General features: G+C 45.2%; 1 protein-coding gene across 3 annotated transcripts in view; it reads left to right on the top strand.

The window, feature by feature from the left end:
- The first annotated feature begins 4264 nt into the window (after window positions 1-4264).
- The window catches only part of MAPKAPK3 (MAPK activated protein kinase 3), a 114077-nt gene continuing 96502 nt past the window's right edge, over window positions 4265-21839 (top strand). Inside the window, exons 1-2 of one of the 3 annotated variants that reach the window (XM_062610188.1) lie at window positions 4265-4407; window positions 7123-7199. The gene's annotated coding sequence lies outside the window, so the exon portion shown is untranslated. Of the gene's footprint in view, window positions 4408-7103; window positions 7200-21839 lie in introns of those variants that run through there. The other 2 variants (XM_062610189.1, XM_062610190.1) reach the window with 2 other exon arrangements.

The raw sequence follows: 21839 nt of genomic DNA, 5'->3' as shown, positions 1-21839 counted from the left end.
GTGGGGCAGTGTGCACTTGCAGCCCAGAAGGCCAACTGTATCCTGGGCTGCATCACAAGGAGCATGAACTGCAGGTCAAAGGAGGTGATCCTGCCCCTCTACTCTGCTCTTGTGAGACCTCACCTGGAGCATTGTGTGCAGTTCTGGTGTCCTCAACATAAAAAGGACATGGAACTGTTGGAACAAGTCCAGAGGAGGCCACGAGGATGATCAGGGACTGGAGCACCTCCTGTATGGAGACAGGCTGAGAAAGTTGGGGCTGTTCAGCCTGGAGAAGAGAAGGCTGCGTGGAGACCTCATAGCAGCCTTCCAGTATCTGAAGGGGGCCTATAGGGATGCTGGGGAGGGACTCTTCATTAGGGACTGTAGTGATAGGACAAGGGGTAACGGGTTCAAACTTAAACAGGGAAGTTTAGATTGGATATAAGGAGGAAATTCTTTCCTGTTAGGGTGGTGAGGCACTGGAATGGGTTGCCCAGGGAGGTTGTGAATGCTCCATCCCATGCGGTGTTCAAGACCAGGTTGGACGAGGCCTTGGGTGAGATGGTTTAGTGTGAGGTGTCCCTGCCCATGGCAGGGGGTTTGGAACTGGATGATCTTAAGGTCCTTTCCAACCCTAACTATTCTATGATTCTATGATTCTATTTTGGTAGGGAGAGAGGAAATCATGAGGAACTGACACCAGTGTGATCTAATAGCTGGCAAGGACAAGGCTAGCCCACCTTGACACCTTCAGTCCCTATGCAGAGGTTTCAGCTCTTAGCATGCTCCTTTTCAGTGTCTTTAGACCATTCAGCCTACTTGTGAAGTTAACTGTGCTCGTGCTCATTTGCTATATTGGTTTCGTATTCTTCTGGTACACAGAAAAGGTGTGATTAAAGCCAGGCCTTAGGGATGCATGACCTGCAGCTGCTAATGAATTTGAGGGATGTTTCTCCCCATTTGACCTAATAGGTCAAGAAAGATAGGGTAAAATCCTGATCTTACCTACTATAAATGAAGAGAACAGGTTGCTCAAAACTGCATTCTAACGTATCCTGTCTGGAAATTAATGCAATCTTAGTCTATAACTCTTCCCAGCACTGTCTTCCAACATTAGAATAGTGAAGATTGATGGTCAGGACAAGTTCCTAGGTGACCGGCACAATGAGCTGTTCCATCAGCTGAAGGTTATCAAATTTAAATGATCTGAATTTATTAACAGAATAATTCCTACAACATTACCTCACTCTTCTGAATATTTGGGGTGTTCCAGATACCACTGTGATTAGTCTGAATTTCTCTCTGGTTTCCAGAAATTAAAAGCTGTGGTTGGACTCCACAAGACCTAGAGCTGTTGTCTTCAGGAAAAACTTCTTTCACTTTTCTTTTTCTGCAATACCTGAAAAAAGTGAGTTAGAGACTTATTATTCTGTAGTTTTGTTCTCAGTTGTCCAAACAATGTCTGTTCAGATCTGACAAGAGTACCTCTGTTCTAAGCTGCCTTAGGTTGTTTGCCTGAGCAACATAGGCGCATTTGGCAGAAGCCTACCTACACACCAAGTTGCTCACAATCTTCTCTCTTGGCAAATAGAAGAAGTGAATGCAACAAATGCTGCTCACTGGGGAGCTGAAAACCTCAAGAAACAATATGTCCTCCCAGAAATTCTTTTGTACTTTCTGTCAATTTAGTGTAGAGGATAGTCTGTATGGGGGGTACTCAAAGCAGATTGCTGTGTTTCTTTCCATTTATTTTCCTTTCTTCCTCCGTTCTTTCTCTTCTTTCACTGATAGCTTAAATGAAACCACGGTGCTTGGTAAACGGATATCAACCCCCTGGCTCAATTGGAAGGAAAAGCACACGTGCATGGAACAACCCAATTGGGCTTCTGCAATGAGAAAAGAAAGTTGAATGGTATTTGCTAGTTAGGAGAGAGAGCTCCTTTGATTGAAAGAAATTCCAATGCCTTTTTTTCTTATCAGGGGGGCCTTTGTCCACATCCAAACACAGTCCTACTTACCCTGTCAGAATGACACACTCAGCACCTTCCTCAGGCTGACTCAGCTTTTCCACTTACCTGTGCCAGTGGTGGGGGGTCATTGCAAAGAGACATTCAGCTGTCATTGTACTAGCTTCCATGTGACAATAAGTAGTGAAGGGTGGAGTACAACAGTCCCAAAGAGTGTGTTTGTAAATTCAGATTAAGAAACTGGTTGAAATTGGAATGTGTTTCACAAGATGTATTATAAAAAACAACCACAGTTTCACTGCCACCTGAATGCTCCTATTGGTGATTGTCAAGATTTTTCCATTAAAAGGATAAAATCCCTGCACTTAGTAATGACAGGTCCTTATCCTGGAAGTTACAGTCCTCACTTGTGGTCTTGCTTAGGACATTAGTGTAGGTCTGATACAAAGGACACCCCATCTCCTGTCCAATCCTCCTGCCAGCTATTCCTGTCTCCACAATTAGCTTGGCAGCTGGGGTGATTCTTTGTGCTGGTGCAGCGTGTTTGCTCAAGCTGAGATGGTTTCTTGCTGCCATGAAGGAAAAGGTTAAGAACTAAAACAAGCTCTTCCATCATCTCTAAGGCATTAGGAGCCTGGTGCTGCTTCTGCCTTGCAGAATTCCAACACCAGATGGACTGGACCTTGCTGCCTTCTCTGGAAGGCAAGCCAGCTGCGGGGGTATTATAAATACCCTTTCCTGCGGTGGATGGGAGCGTGGCAGGATGGAACTCGGCACATGCTTGTGGCTTGGTTCAGATTCAAGCAATGTGAGCCTGTTCTGGAAATATGTCAGTTACAACCAGTGCCATGTCATCATACTTTGTCTAGAAATATCTGAGGGGGTAAATCCTGGCCCATTTGGAGGTAGAGGGCCTTCAATGCTTATTTCAGTCACTGCTTGCAGTCTCCTTGTGAGGATGCAGCAAATCAAGAGGAGGAGCAGATGGCATTAGAAGATGGATGAATAAAATGAGGAAGAAGGCTGCTAGCACTGCAGATTCCCCCCATCTTTCCCTCTTCCTGGGAAGGCTTCTGCACTCTAATGCAGAGCTCAGTGCCTAGCTGAGAAGAATGGTCCAGCTGCTGAGGTGGCTATAGTGTTTAGTGTGCCCACTTCCTTATCTAGGATAATGGATAGTGGCACTTCTTTTTAACATCTGAATGCAAGTGAGTCTGCATTCGGTGTTGTCTGCTGCCCAGAGGTTAGACTTAAAAGTAGCTGAACAGTCAGGGAGGAGGATGAAGGCATGTTTGTATGATGCTGAAGTCACTGTTCAAGGCAGTAGTGCTGGACTCTGGAGAGGAAATCCATTTAAGGAAGCAAACTAACATGATGCAATGCTCTGAGAAAAACCACCAAATCAGGAACTGCACCAGCCTCAGTGCTGAACCTTTTGGTCTGCCTCTTCTGCTGTTGACCAGGAGGTGCAGTGCTGCACAGTCCCTGCAGGTGATGGGGATTTGCCTTTCATTTCACTGGGTCAGGATACTGGATATCAAATAGAGACAGGACATCATCTGTAAAAGTTAAGGTTAGCTGCAGCTATCACAGTGATACTTACGTGAGGTGCTTCTCTTCTAACCCATACTATGCAGGTGTAACGCTTCTTGGTTTAACCACTTTTCTGAAGTGGTAAACCATGCCTGAGCCATTCACGTTGACACCTGGTAGAAGTATCTGAAGTGCAACCAGGCAGATTGACCTGGTTACCCAATGGGTTGTTACACACCTGAATTTTCTACCTTAAATCCTAATACTGTGGGAGGAGGGTTAATGACGAGTGTGACTCATGACCTGTCTGTCTTGACAGCTCTGATAAAATCTCTGCAAAGGGGTTTTGGAGGATCACTTGCTCTGATCACACCAGCTTATGTGGGTGCTTGTCTCCAAACTCTTGTCTCTGCTGGCAGAAGTCTTATTTGAAGACTGGAAGTTGCCAGCTCACATCAAGCTTGTCAGTGACTTTAGCAGAAGGATGTTTAAGCTGTATTTATGATGTTGCATCACAGGTTGAGCATCAAATAGTTTGGGATTTTTTTTTTATTCTCTTCGAAGGGACAACAAAAACATTGGCCAGATTATTGGAAAATATTCTGATTCTTGAGCTTGTCTCTGTTGGGTTCTGCCACTGCTGGGTGCTGAGCTCAGTCCACGTTGGGGATGGATGACATTTATGAAGTAGTCAAGTGATTGGATTGGTAACTGGGGCACCTGTGACAAATGACCTTTTCACCTGGCTGTGAGGGCTGCTAAATGCTTGCCCTCCATGCAGGTGTTACTCATAGCCAGGCAGGAGCTAAGTGTGAGTTAGGACTGTGCCTACTGTAGAGAGCATGTGGAGCAGCTTGGGTGCAGGTCTGGTTTGCAGCAGTGCTTCTTTACATTTCCCTGGTAGAGTCAAGGTGTCTGAAAGTAGGTATGAATGAATTTGTCGTCTGCTTGACCTTCTTTCCTCAGTGACAGGATGGTAGAGAGGCACTGTGACAGGAGGGCCAAGCAAGCTGGTCAGTTCTGCTCAGCAGGGTGGCGTGATGGGGCTGCGATTGTGGGCTGAAAAACTGGTGGTGTATTAGTTTTGTGTTGGTTTGTTCTAAATGCTAGCACTGTTCCCATGCAAGGAAGGAAGAAGTGAAGAATTGTGTTTAATATTCATTTTCAGTGAAACAGTTAATTGTAGAGTTCTCTAAAAAGTGAATGTATCCCTTTTCCTAGCATTCTTCTCTTTGTTAAACTGAGCCTAGATGAAAGCATTGGCTTCCTAAGACACCTATATCAGCACAAGGGCATTTTGGTTTTGTCTCATTGTTTCATGTGCATTAAAAGGAAACAAATCCAGCTTTACTTGTACACCTGGAAGATGAGAGTTAAATTTAGTACACTTCCTTCTTCAGAAAGAAGAGCAGGACCAGCCCTGATTGCCTTTGAAAACTGAAATGTTTGGGGTTCAACATATGTAAAAAAGAAGAGGTTTTATGTAGCTCTGCACAAGAAATGGAAGAACAACAGTCCTTAAACATGCTGGGAGAGAAAAATATTTTCCACAGAATTGAAAACATTTGATTAAAAAGGCCATGCTTGAAGGCAAAGTTTTGGGTTTTTTTTTTAACTTGAATTGTTTCCCTATTATTGCTAATCTGTGGTTTGACCAGCGCGTTATGCACTGCACTTAACTGTGAGATGGTTATGGCAGCTTATCTGTAATAGCTGTACCTCAGCCTGGGTCAGACTTGCAGCAGGCAGTTGTGTTTATTTGATAGCTGAGATCAACTCTTTATTCTTTGTGACCTAGTAAGAGATACAGAAGAGATAGTATGTAGAATAATAATATGTTCAGTACAGCTTTTATGTAGCAAGAATGGCACAGGGTGCGCAGTGATCCAGTTTACAGTGGAGCATGAAAATGGCTGTGCTGAAGGCTTTGGGAAAGGGAAAATGGCTGTAGGAGAAAGTAAAGGCATTGCAGGCTTGTGTGGCAAATTACCAGTTTCCCTTCTGTAGCAGTGGAATGACAATCGAAACAGCCATTTCCTTGCACACTCTTGTTGGGTTTGAACGAACGTGTTTTGTCTAGGAGCGTGGTCCCAGGCTTCAAATCCTATCTCAGACATCTGTGATAAAGTGGGGATCTCTGAGCTGCTTTGTCCTGTCTTATTTCAGATTAAATACTGTGGCCCCATAAATGTGGGCAGGCTCAGTCTTGTGCTCTGTAAGGGAATAGTGCTGGCTTTTTATATTACTCACAAAAATGTGTATAATATATCCTCATAGGGTGTGGTGGTGGTTGAGTTTTGATACTCAAAAGAGGCACTGAGATGTAAAACCATGAGGATGTTGCATCCCATTTGTTTCCCAAGGAACTACCCCTTTGTGCTACAGGCTGCCACGTTACCAGTGGTGGTTATGCCTGAAGCCCCTAAGTGAAACTCTTCCCCAGCAAGTGATCCAGCAATGGTCTGACCCTGGATTGAACAGGGAAACAAGGAAAGGCCAAGTGCCTGAGCAGTCCTGCACTGCGAGGCTTACGGGACTCCTACAAATGGAGAGAGCATCTCCAGTCTTTACCAAGGTTGATGAACCTCCGCAGCAGTAGACAGCAGAGCCCTGCTGCTGGCTCAGGAAGCTGTGGCACACAGAAAGGCCTTGGTGGTGGCCACAAACATGCAGCGTTCAGTGACACCAAGGACAGGAGGCACTGGCTGTACCTGCCAGTGAGCCCACAGCTTGTCTGAGTGTGCCAGCGGGACCATGGCTCGGAGTGGGAGGAGCCCATTCCTCATACTGCTTAGGAAGCTGCCAAGTGCAGTTCATCTTAGGGTTTCAACGGGCACAGCAGGGACAGAGTGAAGGGGAAGGGAAAGTTTGGGACGTGGTTCCAGAAGCATTACAACTCCTCCTTTGCAGCCCATCGGCAGGTTCACACCTCTGGGGTGGCAGCAGTTCCTGGCTCCCACTGTGCTCCTGCAAGGTCAGGAGCTGCTGCCTCACCCAGGACAAGTGTTTCATTCTTTCCACTTTGAGGAAGAAGCAAGAAAAGAGTATGTTGGATTTCAGAAGGGGGCAGTAGCCATATCAGTCCATGTCATACAGCAAATTCCAACCAAAGTTCCCAGTTCAGGGGCATTTATGAGGTCTAGAAAATGCAGAAGCAGGTCCTGAACAATGAGGTGCTGAAAATGGGCTCAGCTGCCACGGGGAAAGGAGCAGAAGGAGGCTTAAAAAGATATATTTTTTTTCCAAACAGGCCGGGTAATCAGGCTCTTTGCCTCTGATCCTTGAAGGGACAGCAGAATAAACTTGGTAGAGTCATAGGATATGAGCCTACAAACTTAAGAAATGCTGGATCCTCCAGCAGAGCAATCTGGGCATTGCAAATGATAGGGCAGATTTGAGTAAAATGTGTCTTTCTGTCTTCATTAGAGATGCTTAAAGAAGCTCATGTTCTAAGAATTTCAGTTAGATGCCTACGTTTAGCTGGATCAATATAGGCATTAAGGGCTTATAGTACTCTTGTGCTGAATTAAAGGGGGGGGGAAAGGTCCAATGTGTTTAGTGAATCAGTTTTTCCTGGAAGAACATATTCCCAAAGTGTAAAATTACCTTTTTCTTTTTTTTTTTGCTTCCTTTAAATCAGTTTCAAAGACATGAATGGAGCTGAAGTGATGCACAAGTCTGGGAAGAATCCTCTCCCAACTCAGAATTTCTCCCCAGGTAAGTCACTGGCCTGCTTTAACATCGTTACACCATCAGTGTCATGCTTTGTGCCCTGTGGTAACAGTGTAAAGCCAGCAGCGCTGGGGAGACGATGATATTCTTTTATGCCTGTTCTGTTCTAATGGGCCCAGCAGGCTAAAGACACCTTGGGGTGCTCACAAATGAAACACAACTCTTGAGGTGAGCTGTGTGTGCAGGTGGAAATTCCTGTGACTGTTTCTAACGTGACGTATAGTTGGTACACAGCTCCTGCCCTGCCCTCTGCCCTCTGCGCTGGGGCTTGCTGGAAGGGGACTCCCAGGAATGCCTTAAAAATAAGGGAATGTCCCACAAAGAAAGAGCTGGGGTCTGCCCCAGGCTCTCCCATCTTCTTATGCTGTGTCCCAGGAGTTGTCTTTGGCTGTTTTCTCTTGCTTGTTCTGCGTCTGTGTTTCTTATACTGAGTTTAGTGAACATGCTTCCCTCAGAGTTTTTTCCTGTTGGTATCACAATGAAGTAAAGATATGTGGGTAAAACACAGAGGTTCCTTCCAGAGCACTCTTTCTGTGCACAGGACAATTCAAGGCAGCAGCAAAGCATCACAAAACCCAGAGTATGCTGGTACTGTATTATAATACCTCTTGAGCAGCAGTTGTTGGTTATGTTCGGTTGGCTGAGGAGCCAGGAATTATCAGCAAGTGGTAAAAGCCAATCTGACTGAAGAGTAATTGTTCTAAACAAAGATATGAAAGCATTTATATGTGATTGGCTGGGAGGTGAATTTAATAAATCTGTTTCCCAGTTTCTCAAAAAGCTCTTAATTTTTAACAAATTCTGTCTGTGAATGTATCTGTGAAAAATGACAGCATATTTATTTGAGGATGGAGTGCATATATTTAAGTTATAATACCGTTGGCTGTCTGATAAACAGTGAAATAAATCATGAGAAGAACTTTTAGAAGTAGCTCACAAGGCTGCAGAGCTCCATGGGAACAGGATGGGTCCACGGGTTGCAAGCTGAAATGGGCCTTTTGGCTTTAGCCTGACTTCTCAGGATTGATTAGTGAATGCTGCTTAAAGAATCTTCCTCCTCTTAAAAGTCAGCATTTTGACTTAAAACCTATTTCATTTAATACTGAGTGATTTTTATATGAAAAAAGGACTGTCATTGCTGTCATTGCTGAAAGCTAAAAGTACAGTTAGAGCAGAAGTAAATAGTCACATACCATAAAGGCTACATGCTGCGGCTCAATAAGCACCCACAAAACCCATCTTTTCTCATGAATGGCTTTTTCTTCTCAGACTTCTAGTTCCTGAAAGAGTTGGTATGTAGGAGACTGTGCAGTACATCTCAAACTTCATCAGACCCAGTTAGCCAGAAGAGAGCAAGACAGGTTCCAGACAGAAGGACAAAAGCTCTTTGGTTTCCTCAGAGAGGTTTCCCATTACTGCAAGCATTCTCACATCACCCCCTCCTCTGCACAGAAGGGAACCTACCAAAGCACTGAAACTAATTGCCTTTCTCCTGGATGAAGGATCAGGGTGTGATCTAGAAAAACTTATCCACAAAGACTGCTTTGGGCAACAGCACAGGATCCCCTGGTCGCTGTCAGTATTGTTTCATTCCTGGAGACCTCTGTGGCCGAAAACTTGGAACTGAAAGAGAGTAGATCTAGGTTAAATGTAAAGAAGAAGCTCTTCCCTGTGAGGGTGCTGAGGCGCTGGCTCAGGGTGCCCAGAGAAGCTGTGGGTGCCCCATCCCTGACAGTGTTCAAGGGCAGGTTGGATGGGGCTTGGAACAACCTGCTCTAGTGGAAGGTGTCCCTGCCCGTGACAAGCAGTTGGAACTGGATAAGCTTTAAGTCTCTTCCAACCCAAACCACTCTGGTTCTATGATCACCATGGCCAATGACAGGAAAGGGAAGATGCCTTGTGATTTTAGGGTGAATCTGACCAGTGGTGAAAACAGCCATTCATGTCTTAGGGAGTGATGGCACTGCAAGTAAGGATATATCATGGGTGACACGTCAGCCAGCCAACCTGACCTGAGTGGTGCTGTTTGCTAAACCCAGGCTATCATCAGAGTCTCAGATATGAGGGGTGTTGGGGTTTTAGGGCTTTGAGATAGACTTGTCTCAGCTAAAAGAAGTTAAATAACACCCAGATGACGCAAATGTTCCTCACAGGCTTTTTGTTGTGTACGTGGATGTTTCCAGTAGTTAGGAGCAGCCCTGAGTACTGTTGTTTCTGTTCCTATGTAACTACATGACCATATAGCTGTCTCCACAGACACTGGTGTTGACACATTTACCCAGCTCTAAGTCACTCTGCTGCAAAGGATTGAAAGTGGGGCCATACACTGAAATCACTCTGAAACTGAAGCCATCACAAAATAAGGGCTGCTTGTTATGCAGTGCGTCATGGAGAGAACATGTGGCAACAGTTTCTGAGAGCTCATATTGGCTTAACTGGTATCAAATTGGAATTCAGCCTGTTGTAACCTGTGCCAGGGGTTCCCAGATTTGTGTTGCTGTAGTGCACAGGCAGTAGCAGTCATAGGTATTAGCAACAGCCATCATTGTAAGTACTGGAGTCAAGGGCAGATCATGAGACAGTGGCTGCTGGAAATGTGCTGTTCCATGCCTATGGGGAGGTGTGCCTCCCATTTGCACCTTCCCATCATATACTTTCCTAATCCTTAAGCTACCATATTCCTTCCCAGAGGTACCCATCCTCCCTGTCTTGGGTCAAGATCCACACTGCACTTTGATTTACAAAACCCCATCTCTGTCAGCTATAACTGTGTTCATGGAGATACCTTCGCTGTGACCTGGGTAGTTACGCCTTCAGGGATTCCAGTACCACGGGTTAGGAACCACTGCCATGTGTGTTCACAAACATACCGAGGTGATCTCTTTATCTTTTCACTTTGGGAGAGTGCTTCTATCCCTGCAGGAGGTGGATCCAGCGGAGGGATGTTCCTGTGTGGGTTTTACACAGAGCCCTTGAGATAAGTTTAAGGCAGGCCATTGCTGAGATATACTAACCAGTGAGTGCCAGAAATGCATCCCTTGTAAACTGCATTGCATTAGTAATGAATTAAATGAATTGCTGAGATATCAAAACAGTGCAGGCTGGGGTGAAATGTAACTTGTAAGTGGGAAAGACAGCGATGAGTGGAAAAAGCCTTGAAAATAAATCAAGCCACGTTGCTCTTTCCTGATTTTTCTAGGGCTGGTTGGTTCTTTAACGTCTTTATTAAGTCTATAGAGGTGAGCTGACTCCAGCACAGAACTGAAATAAAACCAGTGGACAGGCACTAATGCTTTCAAGCAAAGGGCGTAACAGCTTTCCGAGTTTGCCTGTATTCCACCTTTCCAACCTTTAAAGGAGATTGCAGTGAAAAAAATACCTTCATAAAATAGAGACAATCAATTACATTTAGTAAAGCATGAATGAATTACAGAAAATAAGGCAGGAAGGTCTGTGTCTCTTGTCCCAGGGCAAGGCCAGATCTCTGACCTCTTTAATAGCCTCTGCTGCATAGGAGAAAGGTCCCAGGGACAGTGTTTCAGTGAAGACTGGTGCATTGCAAAGCAGGCTCCTCAAACACCTGCAGCTTCAAAGCAGCACAGGGTGGCCAGCTCAGGTGTTTTGTGGTGAAGTAAACGTTATTTACTCTTCATAAAGCTTCTCATGTGGCATTATGCTTGATAGATCCTAGCTTCCAGAGGCAGAAAAGCGCAATGTTCTTTATTTGTCCTTTTAAGGTTACAGTTGATAATGTAGGTGACCGATCCAGACAAAACTGATGTTCTAATGACTTGTAATGACATTCCAAAAGAGCTTGAAGATTTGAATTGAAGCACTGGCAAGGCATACATGTTGTAGGATGTACTTTGCATGTAAGTGAATGTGTACAGCTGCCACAGAACCAGTAACTATTGGTAACTATGTGTAGAGAGTACTGGGTGCTTTATCTTCTTCTGTACTTGATACTGTAATTAGTGCAAGGAATTAAAACTGCAAAGAAAAGTTTTCCTCTCGGCATCCATGGTTTTGCTAGTTCAGAGTCAGAGTGCGGTGTCACCAGACATGGGTTTATTTCTCCACTTAGTTCTCCAGTAAAAAACTGATGAAAGTCAAACATGTCAAGGACGGCAGCAGATTGCCTCAGAGTTTAGAACAGTTCTCCATTTGTATAGTAAAGGATGGGGCTGAGGAGGTTTTAAAAGAAATGAGATTGTGCAGTATGTTAATCTGAGAATTCTTTAGTGGCTTTGTGCTGTTTCTGTAACTCAGATGTATGCAGCATTGACCAGATAAAATGACAATTTTATATGATACTCTGTTATTGCATGGATGGCCTGTGAGTGTGGAGTAACATTTGGAAACCACTTATGGAAGCCAAAAGGTCATCAGGGAGCCCTTGGCTGTTCTCCCTCCTGGTAGGCTGCTCTCCACATCCAAGAGTAAACACCAGTTTGGCTTTCAGGAGCTGTGGCTAAACACTTGTCCTGGTTTGTAACAATGCTTTCACTCTACAAATGGGAAGAACTCCTTTGGAAATGCCACAGTTTGTTAGTTTGGTCCAGTATTTGGTCTATTTGTATATGTCTCCTCTTGCAACAGAACTAATTGCGGACCTGATGTGTCAGAACTCATATGGGTAATGTCCTGAGCAATCCGGTCTAACTGGAGGTTACCCTGCTTTGAGCTAAATTGGTGGACTAAATGAAACCCAGACATCCCTTCCAAACTCAATTACATCGTGACAGACATGCTGAATTACTCTGGTGCTGGTTGTAGCACTCACTTTTTAGTGCCTGGCTATGTAGTGAGAAGCTGAGAGTCTTTGTTTAGCCACTGACAATTGTCTTTACCTTTAAGCCTGAACCTTCTCCATGGTAGTTTTCAGCAGCTGGGTGTATTCTGTCATCTTGGTACATTCTTCAGAATCAGACTTTGTGAATTCTTGTGCAAAAAACCTGACAAGATAGAGAGGGGGCTGGGGAAAGCAGAAGAGTCGAGGTCCAAGCGCAAGACAAGCCTTTAAAAGAACCTCTCCCTTAATTATACATAATGGACTTTTGTTTGTTTTTTCCTTCCCTTTGAAGTCCTGGGAACTGTCAGATGTGGGTGAAGATTTGGCTGGATCCTAGCATTGATCTTGTTGGGCAATTTGGGGGGTGATTTTTAAGTTACCCTAATATCTGTGGTTAGTTCTGAACACACCAAGTGCCTGAGCTGCTTTTCAGATGAAACCTCTAATTTGCCTGCTGACATTCCAAACCCAGATTTTTTTTCTACCTCCTTCTACCCTTCTCTAAGACCAGAAAATGCAGTTCTTCAAAGAAGAACTTTGAAGGATCATTTCAGGCTCTAACATACGAGTATCAGCAAGAGGTGTAGGCAAGGATCTGTTTGGTTGGGGTTTGAAGTGTTCCCATGGTGAGATTTAGTGAGCACCCTGAGTTCCTGGCTAGGCCTGGCTTCAGCCCACTGGAGGTATCTGGGGCAGCTGAGGCTGGAAGCTCAGAGGGAGTTTGCGTTTGGCTTTGCACAGGATGTTTCAGTGAAGGTGCTGGGGGGAGCAGCTCAACCAAACACTTAATTGAATGCTAAAAGCAACAGTTCTATGAGTAGTTTCTTGTTGGGTAGCATGAGGTACCTGTGCTCCCAGGATTTAAAAGCTTTTCAGTAAATGCAGTTGTTCTTCTGACCCTTTTCCATTCCTTTCTCCTCTGGGCTCCACCTAGGAGGGTTCTGCCCCAAAGAGACACCCAGTAAGATATTTCTGCTCCTTTCACTGATGGTCTCTTCCTGTTCCTTTCCTTTTGTCCCCCACAGGCAAAGTGGGATCTTAATCCCCAGCTGCCAGTCTTCATCATGATCAGCACTGGCCGGAATCCAGGTTCTTACATTGTCCCTCTCTGCTGTTTTCCAGCCATGATGTTTTTCTTCCCTTTCTTTCACATCCATTTTAGGAGCACTTCTTCTAAGGTCTGGGCCTAAGCCCAGCACCCAGTCAAAGCAGTGGGAAGATGGTTTGCATGCCAAGGAGAGCAGAGTTCTCACTTGGTGGTGGGGGTGGAAATGTTAGTCCCTGCTGCTACATTGACTCAGTGGCTGTTCTGCAACTGGAGTCCAGGCATCTGGATCCAGAGAAGGTAAGTGCCTGATGGTCACACAAATCACCAGGTGTAGCCTCTTGGACTGGAAGGATTTATGTGCTGTGTGGCTTGCAAGAAATCACTGGGTAGTGTTTCAACAGACAGGGCACATCTGAATTGGAAGTTGGGAGTATTTCCATGATTGCAACCTCGTTGAGGATAAATCTAAATAAAAAGACTTTCCCAGCTAATAACGTGATGTGTAATTACCCAGAGTTGAAGGACTTTTTCAGTTAAGCTTGAGGAATGTTTCTAGTAAAAAACCCCACCAAATTAGAATTAGATATTCTTTTAGAACAGTGCTTTATATGAAAAGAACTGTGATTCTGCCCCCAGGAAAGAGGCATCTTCGTGAAAGCTGATCGTTGTTCTGTTGTGAAGGCAGTATTAGGAACAGAAAAGTAAAAGCAACGTGGAAGGGAGAGTGGGGTGCAGTTAATATAAATGAGCAATGAAGTGCAGAAAACTGGAAATGAAAAGGAAAATGTAAAATTATCCTTGGCTGCTGTCTTCAAGGACAAGAGAGAATTCAAACATCCGGCTTGAAACAGAAAAAGGATTGTGTAAGGCCTCTTTGAAATGGAAATGGTGCAATTGTTAATGATGATGAAAAGAAGTAGAAGCCTTTAGTGAGTAGTTCTGATCTGTGTTTGGATGACAGCAGAATAATACGCTAGAATCACAGGAGGATAATGAATTAATTTCTAAATTATTAGGCCTCAAGAAAAAGGTATTATAAAACACTGACTAGTAATAAGCTTTTTAGAAAGTACATGTTCAGATAACTTGCAGACAAGAGCCCCAGCAGCGGTGTTAAGATAGGTGGTTTGCAGATGGCAGTTTTTAATACTGGGGAAATCTGGGACATCGGATTTTTGGCTGGGGTTTCAATGTGCCAAAAGAGATTACTCAAGAAAAACAACTATATGGGAGTTCAGAGTGAAGAACTTTTCCCCTGGCTTCTTCCTTCTGTATGGCTGTAGGGATGAGCTCTGGGGGGGGATTATCCTTCTGTGTGCCTGCTGGATTTAAGGCCTCTCGTGACTCTTGCAGGCCAGAATGACACTTCAGCTCCTTTAGGAATAGGTTGTTCATAGCTATTGAATCAAAATAGAAAATAAATGAAAAGGCTCTGGGTCAGAAAAGGTCACAGTGTGCTGCTGGTTTGAGGGGGAGGTGAGCTGGCTGGGATTCAAAGCCATCACCCCCCCAAAGCAGTATCAATTTTGGATTAAGTGTCAGTGGGAGGTGGTAGCCCGGTGGTTATTCTTGGATGTTCTGTTCATTGGCGAGTTAAGCTCCTGCTAAACTCATGAATTGATTTCCTTTGAAAATGTTCTGAATGATGGTGCAGATGCTGAAGCTATAATTCCTCTTTTGATGAGCTGGGAAGGGAGCGTGGGGTCTGTACAGCTTCGAGCCTCCCTGCTAAAGCAAAGATGCGCTCGCTGTTGAGCTTTTGTGCATGCCATGGCCCTGTCCAGCTGCATGAGAGAGCATGCCTGGGAGCTGAGGGAATTCTCCCACCTTTGTACCTGCTCCAGGAAAGGATTTATAAGAACGATAGGCAGGTCTTCCTATGTGCTGGCTGTGCCTCCACAGGGACATGTTACAGGGGTTTGCCTGCTATGGGCGCAAGGCCTGGATGAGATTTGAAAGCCCAGACTGCTCCTGCATAACAAATTGCAGCAGAAGAGCATGAGATGTTGCCCTGGGAAGCTCTTCAAAGGTACAGGCACGTACCCCAATGCCACTTACTAGCTGGTTCATTTGAGCTCCTTGCTGCCAAAGCATGCAACAGTAAGGAAAAGCCTGTTCAAAAGAACAGCAAGCCTTTGGGCAGAAAAAGAAGGCAGGGCTAAGAATGAAGTGTTAAACTAGTTCACATGCTGATTCTGCTTTGAGTTGTATGATAAGAGATACTTATTATATATATGTCTGTATGCTCCCCTACCTCCCCATTGGCTTTGCCTCACAGCTTCTCATTGGTCTTCCAGTACAGCTCTGCTGTTCTCAGCTTGAATAGGTTCACCACAATGGCAGAAGTGGTAATCCTGCTTCTGTTTCCTCACTGTTCCCTTGATGAGAAGGTAACTTGGCTTTTCTTAAAACACTGCAGTGTGTTTCCCTGAATTGCATGACGTGTTTTTCAAAGGTACTTAGGTCTCCAGTGGGTGTTTTGTAATTTAAGAGTAAATGATTTCTCCTCAGTCTTCTTCTAGGAAATGCCAGTATCTGTGGATATCAAAGAGGCTTTTGTGTTGCGAGGTTAACTCAGGGGTTAGGGCAATCCATTTGTGCACTCTCACACTTCCCAGTTTGCGCCTGATATTATTCATCACCATTCATCACAAATACGATTCTCTGCCTAATCTTTTGTTCCTCCTATCAAGCTGGTATTGGCAATGATGATGAGAAAGCAATATTAATTATTAGACAAATGGAAGGAACAGAGCTAAGCATGGAATGAAAATGAATTATTAATATTTATGAATGCTTTATTATGCTGTAATGTTTCGTGGACCTGCATTCAACTGCACCATACAAGAAACCCTTTCCCTAATGTAGCTTTACATAATCAATTCTGAGTGTCTGGAGCTTCGAGTGTTTCTTAGATTCAGCTTTAGAGCCCAGTGCTGCTTTTCCACTGCAGGTGATGAAGGAGAGCGGCTGGGCCCTTCCTGCTCATCTGTCTTGCCTCAGGCTGAATCAAAGGCACAGTGGCTGATTTAGGTTTGTGCTGCTGTTGTCTGGTTCCTGTGTCCTCTTTCTCTCTACTTTCTCGCTTTCCCTGCTCTGTTTTCACCTTGGGGTGAGAGTATGAAAGCGGTGCAGGGGAGCTCTTAATCTTTCTACCTCATCTGTCTTGATCCAGTAGCGATCCCACGTTACACAGGAGAAATTTGCCAAGAGAAGTCAGTAGCTTCTACATGTGGGAAGTAAATTCAGTCCTAAAATGTCTTTGGCAGAGGCTGCTTAGAGGACATTTCTAGGGACACGCTCTGCGCATGCCAGGCTGCTACATCTGCTGGCAGAACAGTTGCATACAGCATGAGCAGAAGAGGTGGGGAGGTAGAACTGACCTCTTCAAGGGTATTGCCAAAGCTAGAAAACACAGCTCTAAAATACATCTGAAAAGACCTTCCTGTGACTTAGCTCTGCATGCATGGTGTCTTTGCATGTCCTAACTGGCACTGTGAGGCTTGAGGTGCTGATACTGTAGAAATACATAAAAATGATGCTTCTTTGCATTCACTGTCAGCTGCAAGCTTTGACAGTTTCTGAAGCATATCAACACTTCTTAAATGTCTCACTGTTCTCTGCTTAGAGAATATTTTCTTTGTCCTATTCTTCTAGCATTTAGCTTAGAATGTGAAGAGCTCTTCCTAATAGTAATCTGAAAGCTAGTGACAGAAAAAGAAGATATTTTTAAGTGTAATTCTCTTATTCAGCCCCCCCAGTAAAATGTAGAGGATTAAGAAGAAAAGAAAGAAGAAAATGGAGTCTTCTAGTTTATCTTGTAAGACTTATTAACTGTGAATTTGAACAAGTGCAGTGCCACAAGTTCCTGCCTTCTTTTCTTGCTTTAAGTGCTGCTGCAGCACTGTTGCTGCCTGCTGTATGCGGTTTGTACACTGGATTATTCTTTCAGTCTCTGTTTTCTAAACCTGTTGCTGTTCACAAAAGCCACTGACAGAAACAGGTTAGCGTTATTGCAGAGGTACTTCAGACAAGTCATTTCCTTCATCTATTAAGGATGAGGGGTTCAAGGACGTTCTTATTGTACAGTGGATTGCAGACCATGACAGTTACATCTGCTCAGTAATTCCTTGTGCGTGGGCTGTGCTCTCTGAAGTGTTTCATGCAATCCCTAGCCTGGGTCACTGAAGCCACGTTTCATTTGAACAAGGGTATATTCAGCTGGCCAGGATGAGTGTTTGGACTTGAAACTCATGGTGGTTTCCTCCTGTCTCCATGGGGCTGATTACCACACATTCCTTTCTTTTAATTTCAGCCCTCTGCAGTTCTAGGAAAAGGTCTTTGATTAAGTACTGAGAAACCAGTCTATTTGCAGGTCTAATTTTGTTGCTTCAATTACATTACTGTATGCTAAATATAGGAAGGCACCAAGCAAATCCCCAGTTCCTGAACTGAACGGGGTGTTCAAGAGCACTGAATTTCAATCTTGTGGCTTGGGCCTCTGTTTAATTCTAGCTAATGAGCCTATTTCTCATAGAGTGTAAATCAGCATGTCCACATTGATTTATGGACAAGTAGCCGGGTCATCACAGTTTCACACAGCTAAAAATGAGCCTAGTGCCCAAGTCTTTGCTTCCTGTTCCTAATTGAAGGTAGCAGAGATAAATGGTGTGTCATGTTGGTGGAAGTCTGAAGTCCCAGAGGGACAGAAGAGCGCTTCAGTGTCTTAGCTGGTGTCTGAGAACCTAGAAATCAGCAAGTGGAAAATGTCTGACAACCTGTAAACTGGTCTTGCAGTTTGCTGCTGACTCTACATTGCTTTCTGTGCTGTTCCCTGGCTGAGTTTTGGTCTTATAGCCCCCAAATCTATGAAAGAGAGCAGTGAAGCCTGCTTGTCTTCTAAACATCGACATTGCAAGGAGCTTCAGAGTCCTGTGTAAATGCAGATTTGCATTTTCCTTCTCTACAGCAGGTGAAAAAACACACCCGACAAACACAAAAGCACAGCATTTTAAGTGCATGGAGCACTTGTGTTAGGTGGGAGACCGATTGCACTGGAGACAGGCGGCTTATCTGCTGAACAGCTCCTGTGTATCTCAGGGAGCAGCTCCTCCTGCAGTGCGTCTCGCAGCCCTGGCCCTGTCCTGGCGTGACCAGTTGTTAGTCTGAGCTGCTGTCTGGCCCATTCATTCCTGGCCTCTTGGCCAAGATGCCTGGCAAGGGAGCCCATTTGCTGGGTGCTCAGCTGGGGCCTGTGGGCACACATGTCACAGCCTTTCTTTTCTCTTCCTGCAGGGAGACTTGGGTCTGTATAAAAGATAGGGTGAATTCTCCTCCAGCCACGCTGCTGCCTGCAGACTGCAGCAGGATTTCTCCCTCTGTTCACAGCTCTGTGCTGCTGCCTTGTATTTCAAGGGCAGCTTGTGAGGAACAAACTCAGCCTGATTCCTGTTTTCCTTTTGTGTGCGCCTCGAGGCTCTCCTCGCAGCTGGTGACTGCTCTATTTCCCTGAATCTCATTCAGAGTACTGTACCTACAAGCCAGATACTTGTCATCTCTAAAAGATGTTTGTTTCCACAGAAGAATAGCAATGAGGTTACCGTCTGCTCCCTTCACAGTCAGCCGGGCTGGGAGAAGTCCAAATATCCAATCATCCCTTGGAATTTGTATTGCATGAAGATAAAGCAGCCAAAAATAGTTTCCATGAGCTGGATGGTTCTATAGCTTTCTGTGTTTATCTAACAAGAAAATGTTAAGAAGTACAGTAGGTCGTGCACTAAAGTGAGCAAAATCATGGGGCATGTGGGAGTTCACGGAGATGAGCTTATCGTTTATTTATGAGATTAACTTAACCTCTCTGCTTAAGAATTGCCTGCAGTTTTCTTGCATTGCTCTTATGTTTATCTGATGAAAGGAAAAACCAACCCAGCTGTTCTGTGAGGAATTAGAGATGCTGAAAGAGGCTTTTGGGGAGGGGAGAGAGGAGAGTTTGCACAGCTCTGCCAGAGCCTTATTTTTTCCTGCCTTCCAAGAACAGGGCTGTGTTCCATCTCCTGCTGCCCCCTCAGCTGGTGCTGGGAAGAGCAGCTGAGTTTAGCTCACTGTTCCTGGAAGTCACTGAGACACTGAGCATCTAGAAAGCAGCATTTTCTGTAGCAGGCTCTGCCTGAATGGAAAAGATGAGCTGATCTTCATCCCCCGTGTTCGCTAGCCTGGATTAACCCTCAGTGCACCAAGGCAGGCTACAGGGGCTACAGAATGTGCAGTCTTAGGAAGGGACAGCGGCTTTCTTCCTTCACTGGGGCCGTGTGCCTGGAAGCTGCTCTGAAATACAATGTCACATCATCAGCCAAGTGTATCCCTGGTGTAAGTCAGGTTCCCTAGATATATTCTGTCTTACTATTTCTTCCCCTTGCCTATCAGATTTGTAGCAGGAGCAGCTGTTCAGCCAGGCAGTGGCCAGTGTCCTCTTGGGCTCCACACTTCTGTAAGGAAAGTGCCTTTTAGGGTGCAAGAAACTGCTCAGCCACAAAATCCCCCCAATTGTCTTGGTTAAGGCATACTTTGAGAGGGTAATTACAGGATGGTGCTGGGTACTGGTGCACAAAGGGTTTGATAATGTGCTTTTAGAACCATATAAAGACTGTCCGTGCTGTAGGGTAAATTTCAGTCAGTTAAATGAAATTACTTATATGAGAGTCTGCATTTGTGTTATAGATAGGGAGGAGGAGTTTGAGGTTTGTAATCTTGTTATTTGGATTCTGTTCCTTGCTGCATGATTGGGACCAAGTGCTGTTCTCCTCTGCCTGGGTTTGCCCTGTGCAGTATAAGAGGTACTGATAACTGTGGTTCAGCTGGGGATTGTGAGGGTTCATAAATGCCTGTGAGTCCCCAGGCAGAGATCTCTCTGGAAACACAAACCATTACTGGATCACTGAAAGGCGCTGGCTCATTTGCTTCTTTCTTAGGGTGACTCAAAGCTTATTGTTCCACAGCTCTGACTGTCACAGCTGCAGCCCCAGTGCCAAATTTATCTGAGTTTGATGCCTGTGATGAATCTGACAAGGTCCAGAAAACAGTTTAAGGTGACCAAAACATAGCAGGTGTGGGCATTTCTGTTGCTATTTCCATGGATGCAATTAGCTGAAAACGAGTAGTCCAGAGGTTTTTCTCTTTCAATGTTTCTGGCTTTCTTTATTCAGGGAAAAAAGGAAATCTGTTCCTTTCGCTCTGTGCCTGAAAATAGTTTAGACTCCTCACTTGAGGCTTGCCATGCTGCCTTTCAAGTTTCATGCTTCACACTCTGCAACCTGTAGTACTGCAAAGCAGAGAAGAGGCTGTGGTGTGTGAATCCTGTCCAGGAGTATGGCCCTTGGGAGGGAGCTGAGTGAACAGCCCTATCTCCTGCCTTCTCCCTACCACCGCCGAGGAAGCGCTGTGGTTTGGTTAGCTGCCTGGACAAACAGCAGTGGGGAGGGTTTTCTGCATGAGCACATTCTGGGGCAGTGTAACAGCACGGTGCTGGAGCCTGCTCACCCCCCTCCGGTGTCTGCAGGGTGCTGAGGTGCTGTTGGGGCAGCTCCCTGCGTGCGTCGCTCAGCCCTTCTGTTGCGTGTGGTCTCGGTTTAGGTTGTGCAGATTCTTGCTGCAGCGTGGGAAGGTGCCGGAGCAGCGATGCTGATGAGAGTGTAGAAGTTTCTTTGACTGCTTCAGTTCTTGGAATTGAGCTGGGCCAGGCAGCATCTTCAAAAACACTGACTAGAAAAATAAACTCTATCTGCTGATGCATTGCTATCAGCACAGATTGAGAGGGGAAGATGGAGCTGCTGCAAAAGAGTGCAGACATGCTGTGTAGGGAGGAGGTGTCAGCAGCTGAGCCAGGCTCATGAAACATCATTTAAGCAAAAATCCAGGAGTACCTGCTTGGGTGGACACAGCTTCCTCTTTGTACTGGGCCGCATCAAAAGGAGCGTGACCAGCAGGTCGAAGGAGGTGATCCTGCCCCTCTACTCTGCTCTTGTGAGACCTCACCTGGAGCATTGTGTGCAGTTCTGGTGTCCTCAACATAAAAAGGACATGGAACTGTTGGAACAAGTCCAGAGGAGGCCACGAGGATGATCAGGGGCTGGAGCACCTCCTGTATGAAGACAGGCTGAGAAAGTTGGGGCTGTTCAGCCTGGAGAAGAGAAGGCTGCGTGGAGACCTCATAGCAGCCTTCCAGTGTCTGAAGGGGGCCTATAGGGATGCTGGAGAGGGACTCTTCATTAGGGACTGTAGTGATAGGACAAGGGGTAATGGGTTAAAACTTCAACAGGGAAGTTTAGATTGGATATAAGGAAGAAGTTCTTTCCTGTTAGGGTGGTGAGGCACTGGAATGGGTTGCCCAGGGAGGTTGTGAATGCTCCATCCCTGGCAGTGTTCAGGGTTGGACGATGCCTTGGGTGAGATGGTTTAGTGTGAGGTGTCCCTGCCCATGGCAGGGGGGTTGGAACTGGATGATCTTAAGGTCCTTTCCAACCCTAACTATTCTATGATTCTATGATACTGTGTCCACAAAGTGTGAGTGCTTGCAGGGGGCAGAAAAACTAACACATGCTTATAAAGCAGGGTATCAATAGTTTCAGTCCTTGCTCCATGGCATTACAGATGCTGCCTGCAGGAACAAAATATACTCCTTTTTCTGAGGAACAGACTGATCACAGTGCAATAAGGAATTACAGTATAGGATCTCACTGAACCCATTATAGCAACCACAGAGTTCCATGAAATTGGTTTTCCACCAGCC

The sequence above is a fragment of the Pezoporus occidentalis genome, unplaced genomic scaffold (assembly GCF_034315485.1).
Source record: "Pezoporus occidentalis ecotype Australia unplaced genomic scaffold, CSIRO_AGI_Poc_V1 ctg145, whole genome shotgun sequence".
Taxonomy (NCBI): Eukaryota; Metazoa; Chordata; class Aves; order Psittaciformes; family Psittacidae; genus Pezoporus; species Pezoporus occidentalis.
The sequence above is the reverse complement of the archived record's forward strand: the minus strand, read 5'-3'. Positions and strand labels throughout refer to the sequence as shown.